At 37.4% G+C, this 6,438-nt stretch overlaps 1 long non-coding RNA gene across 1 annotated transcript; it reads left to right on the top strand.

Annotated features, from left to right (window-relative positions):
• Positions 1-1,449: 1,449 nt before the first annotated feature.
• LOC310866044 lies at positions 1,450-3,627 on the top strand. The gene is made up of 4 exons (XR_014569871.1): positions 1,450-1,582; positions 2,328-2,488; positions 2,844-3,007; positions 3,475-3,627. It is a non-coding gene; the product is annotated as an uncharacterized lncRNA (long non-coding RNA).
• The last annotated feature ends 2,811 nt before the right edge of the window (positions 3,628-6,438 follow it).

Below are 6,438 nucleotides of genomic sequence, written 5' to 3' on the forward strand. Positions count from 1 at the left end.
TGTAAATTAGGGGCGTGTCTAATGGGGGGGTTCTGATGCTTATTAGGAGTGTGTCTAAAGCTAATTAGGGGCGTGTTTAATGAACCGGCCCGCAAGATGATTTAATCTGGGCCCCCACCTGTAGAGCATTAATTTATGAGTCTGTCAAAAAAGAAAGTAAGTCTCTAGCACATTCCTGTCAAAAGTTATGATTTTTTAAAGAAATATAAACCAAAATACTCATTCCCAGTTTTGTGCTAGTCTGATTGCTGTCAGCTGTGCTCAATTCAATGGATTGAATGACGAGGCATGTCCCCCCCCTCTCTCTGCTGTTGCGTGTCAGAGTACTATATACTTCTCCAGTACAAGGTCTATAGCCGAGGGACCATTCAGTTCACAGCTTATGCCGTTATTTTACTAGAGACTGTAATTTAACAGTAGAATGCAGTATTTTATGCAAAGCCACATGGAAATAGGCCACACCCAGGTTTTCCCTTCAACAACACAAAAGAACAAAAGAAGAAGCAGAAAGAAGACTGATAATCGAAGAAGAAAATCAGACTGATATTAAGGTAAGCAAGTTGCCTACAGTCTATATTTGTATGTTTTAAACAACATCTGCTAGCTGCTAGCAACATTGCTCAAGCTACACAACTTACTTTGCCAACGTTGGCAATCAGATCTATAATCACACCAACCTTTTAAACATCAATAGGTGAGCAAGATGATATCATGTCATGTGTACATATTCTGCTCTGATATGTTAACATATATGTGAGTGAGGCACAGGAGGACCCACATTTGCACACCCAATGCTTCTTTTAAGTGTGTTCATCCTGCAGATGTCAAAGACATTTCCAAACATACAGAACATTTAAAGTGTATAATGTTTCCCAGGGCTTGGATTGGGATTTGACTCTTCATGTAATTCAGCTTCTTGCAACCCATTTAGGAGAAAGCCAAGATGGACTGCTGATTTTGGCTAATGTGAGTATATTGATCAATTATTGTTCAATATTGTGATTGTACACATGCTACAACATTATTATTTTTGTTCTAATTTATTTTAACTTTTCAGTGGTCTGACAAAAGTGATGACGTCGAGAGAAATTTCATCCTACCAGCCAGTCCTCGACTCTGCTTGGTATGTATTTTTGTGTAAAAAATGCCCTTTGTGTAAAATGAGGCAATCATAGAACCTTCATGTGAAGATGCCATGCCTTAATTGTATTTTAAGTGAAGATACATCTTGCTCAACTGAAACTGAAATGAAAAGTAGAGAGAGTCTTCTGTTCCATAAGTATTTCCTGCCCTTATTGCAATCCAAGCAACTGCCATTTTTCATGTTTTTGAGAAATATTAAAATGGAATCAAATGAATGTGCATGATAGTAAATACTTCTGTAGTCTCAATCTAATTTCAAACTCTGTATTTACTATTTACAGGGAATGAGTCCATGACAAGCCAGTGGATTATCAGGGTTGAGGGGCACGTGATCTGTGAGGGCATTCGGGTCAGGAGTTGCTGCACTGTTTGCGGTGTTCTACATTTTCAACTTCAAGTACCAAGACGAGGCCTTCAGAACCCTGGAATTCATTCAAAGGTATCTATTGCTGGTGTAAACATCATAGGTAATCCAAGCTCAGATATATTGTATATCTCTGCTGCCGGGAGTAAACCTCATAACTCCAAAATATTAATTTTTCAGGAAATGGAAATTAAGAAAACCTTATATTTTTAAAACAAAGCAATACACCCTCATCAAAGTTGGTGTTGTAACTTTATATATTGTCAATTACTTCCATGAGAGGGGGAGAGGTGGTGGAGTTGGCTGCTTTAGCAGACATTTTGAGGGTCCAATGAAGTTAAGAGGTTTTGTCCAAAGCACTTTTTACTACTTTACATTGGTTCAATGTTTTCGAAACAACACACAGACGTTTTTTTTAAACATCAAAAATTGAGTTTTGAGGTTTCCTCCCAACAGCAGTGGTAATGGTAAAGATAAGGCCTCTTCAATTAATTTCAGGCTAACAAAGGCCCCGTAGCTGAGAGAGATGCAGGTACCCACGCACACTACAAAAACTTAATTGAATAATATTGTGTTTCAGATTAAACCTTTATAGGTAGATTCATAGACTGGTTTCACAGCACTATCATCAGTGTTGTGTAAAATGTTGTTTGTTTGCCTTTTTTTATACCAAACCTCTAATGCATATATCCAATCTACACACTGACAGTACAAAATGCCACAGTGTGATGCATTGTAAGCTTGTAGATCTGCTATTTTCTGTGAATGCTCCCACCTATAGTATTTTGGACAAATTATTTTCCTTATTCCTTTCCCATAGATGGTTCATCCGTATTCACCCTGAAAGAGGTACCAAGGCCACCACTGGAACGGTTGTCTCCAAGAAGACGGGGAAACTGTTGCAGAAGAAGCCAGTGAGCGTCAACCCACAAGTAGCCACACTGCTGAAAAAACTGGTTGATTTTGAGTGGGAATTCATTGGTAGGTCACAGATATACTGTAGCAGCACTGTAGCACATTACCAGTCTACTGATGTATGTTAATGTTAATGTAAATGTACCATTTTAAAAGCATACTTATTTACATGCACATTGAGGGTGGGTGCTGGGCCAATAGTCTAGTCTACTAGAGCTTTCACACAGGTTTCAGGCAAAGGATTTACCTTATTATTGCAACAACATTTCGATCAACATTTTTAACCCTAGTCCCCCAAATGTTTTATGTTTTTGAGAAATATTTTGTTCATCTATTAAAATGGAGACAAATGAATGTGCATGATAGTAAATACTTCTGTAGTCTCAATCTAATTTCAAACTTTGTATTTACTATTTAACAGGGAATGAGTCCATGACAAACAGCCAGTGGATGATCAGTGTTGAGGGTCACGTGATCTATGAGGGCATTCGGGTCAGGAGTTGCTGTTTTCTGTGTTTTCAACTTCAAGTACCAAGACGAGGCCTTCAGAACCCTGGAATTCATTCAAAGGTATCTATTGCTGGTGTAAACATCATAGGTAATCCCAGCTCAGATATATTGTATATCTCTGCTGCCGGGAGGAAACCTCATAACTCCAAAATGAAAAATATCCATTTTATAAATATTTAAAATATTATTTATCAATATACACCCAAATTGTGTACCTCCCCTACTGTGTACCACCCACACAAACAGCAGGTGAGTCTCATCACTCTTGAGGAGCTGGGAATTTGACATTCTAGAATATACAAGTATACCAGAATACACAATAGCCTTTTTAAAACCAGATGAATGGCCCATTTAGATCTATAGGTTGGCACTTGTTACCTGACTGCAACATTGTCTGTAACTCTACACTACTGGTGTGCAACCTCTATTATATACCTCCTTTCAAAGTTTTTCATTTTGAACCTTTTTAAATGTAATTAGCAGCTACATTGTTTTGCTTAATATTTTTGTTGTTTGTTTTACAGGAACTCCTGATTGAGGAGCCACGCGATGCAAACCAAGCCAAGGCCTCTTCCTTTCTCCATCGCTTCCCAATTTCTCCCTTTCATGTTAAGTATTTGCACTTCAACTGTGATGCACTGCTGTTAAAATGATTTTATTGATGCTGCATATTAATATTGCGTATGACGCAGATGATGCTGTTACCTTGTCAAGTATTTTGCATGTTGGCTAGACTGATACAATGCTTGTTCTTGATGCTGCTGTTATAATATTGCATTATAATGCAGATGCCGTTTTTGCCATGTCCTGTCATTCAGGATTTTAAATGACAGTTTGTTAATTGAAACAGTTTATCTTTTATTTATTTTGTTTTAACAGTTTATCTTTTATTTATTTTGTTTTTTGGGGGGGTGGGGGGATATTAATTGAGACTTTTTGCTCATTGTCTACCCATGCATGAGTCTGTCATTTATTATTGATTGCATTTAAAATAATAGAAAAAGCCAAAAAAGTTTTAATGGAGACTATTGTTGAATAGCAGCTTTAATAATAAACCAACTGTGTTGAATATCTATACCTGTGTGTTTTGTATTAGTTGTATATCAAGAATTGAATTTTTATTACATTTTATTGAAAACATGCATACTGGAACATACTGTAAAGTGACAGTAAAACCCATAGTTATACTGTATTTTTACTGCATTTGAAAATACTGTATGCTGTTAAATTACCATGAACCCACATTTAATTTAAAGTTATATACTGTAATTGGAAAAAAAAGTATGCTGTTTAATTACCATGAACCCACATTTAATTTACAGTTATGTACTGTAATTGAAAAACAGTATGCTGTTAAATTACCATAGGCCTACATTTAATTTACAGTTATGTACTGTAATTGAAAAACGGTATGCTGTTAAATTACCATAGGCCTACATTTAATTTACAGTTATATACTGTAAATGAAAAAACTGTATATCTACTGTAAAATTAATTACAGTAGATGTACTGTAAAATAACAGTAAATTGCGGGCGTCAGTGCTGCCAGTAATTTACTGTAATAATACAGTGAAATCTCTTACAGTATATACTCTACCTTTTTCTGTCTACAAAATGGATCACTAGCGGCATTTAGAGCTGTTGTGATGTTATCATAAAAATTACAGAGATCAGCAGCATGATGTGTGTCTGTGCAATTCATATTTAAACACCTTAAGGCATCACTTGGCAAAACAATATTCTTTCATAAACTGTCAGTTAGGACAGAATATCTGTCAATATCCTCCTCAGAACGCTTAGACCAGTCTAGTTTCCCTGTGCTATAGCAGTATTACTAGTGGCCGCCAGGAGGGGCACATTTTCAACATTTAAAGTCATAGCTATGGGTCTATAGGTATGTGGTCTGATGTGGCCAGTCCATATAGCAAACCTCAAGTTTTCCCAGAGAGGCATGGGCATCTGCTGTGCACACACAATGGTCGAGCCACGATGTAGTGTGCCATGCTTCGCTCACATAAGTAAAACCATTATCTGGTAAAAAAATAATTTGCTAGACAACATTATAGATTATTTTCATTACAGAAATGAATCGGGTGTTTTCCAAAAAGGGATTTTCTATCTGAGATATCAGAATTAAAATCTCCAGCTATTATGTAGGCTATTATTTATTATGAGAATATTTTTGTATTTTTCTTTTGGAATACTAAATGCCATTTTTCAAAGCCAATTGGACATACCTTTGTTGTATTTTTTCATATACTTTGTATTTCGACTGCACATTTAACCCCTTAAAGCCAGTACAGTTGATGGTTGCCGACTTTGGCTCTGTACTTGCTCTGCTATGTTGTTTCCCTCTTCAACAAACGTCTTCACCGAAAATAGTCGATCTCTTTCTTAAAGTAAATCCACTGCAGCCTGCGCAAAAGATGGTTTATTCTGGGTAGCTGTATCCATATACAGTAGGCCTATAAGGACTCCCAATATAGGCCTACACATAAGGATTGAAACAAATCAATCTCTGGTTGAGTTGAGTGCTATATTGATAATACAATGTATATCGTATACCTCTTCAGGGGGGTGCGCTGCGTATTGAGCCTTAATGAACCTATTGAACCCCCTTGTTAGACCCATATTGAACCCAGACTTTCTGTATGTTTACACAGCTATTAAGTTATTGCTTTGTGAGCTTGTAGAGCGCCTATTTTCGGTGCGCGAGTATAAATCCGAAGCACATTCCACCTTTCCAAACGTGATCGCATACGCACACTGCGCGCACACACATACACACACGCACACGCGCACGCACGCACACACAAGCACACAAGCACAAACGCGTTTGGTCAGGTGTATAGCTCTAGATTAATTTAAATAAATATGCGCCATATATAGGAATAAGCTATATGCGGCAGTAGGCCTACATACAGTAGGGTTTCAGGTGGACCCCATGCAGCTAAATAATGCAAATTTGTTAAACAAATGGACCCATATTAGATCTTTAACTCCTGAGAGCGTACAATGAAACAATGGTTTCATTTTACGCATGGCTCAAATGCCGAATAAATCTCTCTCTCACTCTCTCTCTCTCTCACACACACACACACACACACACACACACACACACACACACACACACACACACACACCATCCATAAGTTGCTGCTGCTGCATGCTGCGACGCAGTTGAATCATTCGCGTTGGTTTCATACACGTATGAATAGGCTATTATTAGATAGGCTATGGATGGACGGACAGACAGACAGTTCATAGAAAAAATAATTTTAGTTAGCTTGTAGATCTGCGGTGTGTGATGGGCCTATATAGCCATATAGCTGGCTGAGAGCCATTTATTGCCTCTGAATAAAACAATATCTGATATAGTTATAGCCCACATGTTACTGATTAAAGAGAATGTTAATATTGTTGTAGGCCTAATCTATTCTTTATTTCATAATGGATTCGATAAACTGAACGGAGCCGCATTGGCCATGCGTATGTATCCTATCCTA

This window comes from Protomyctophum parallelum (genome assembly GCF_964188405.1).
Source record: "Protomyctophum parallelum genome assembly, chromosome: 1".
Taxonomy (NCBI): Eukaryota; Metazoa; Chordata; class Actinopteri; order Myctophiformes; family Myctophidae; genus Protomyctophum; species Protomyctophum parallelum.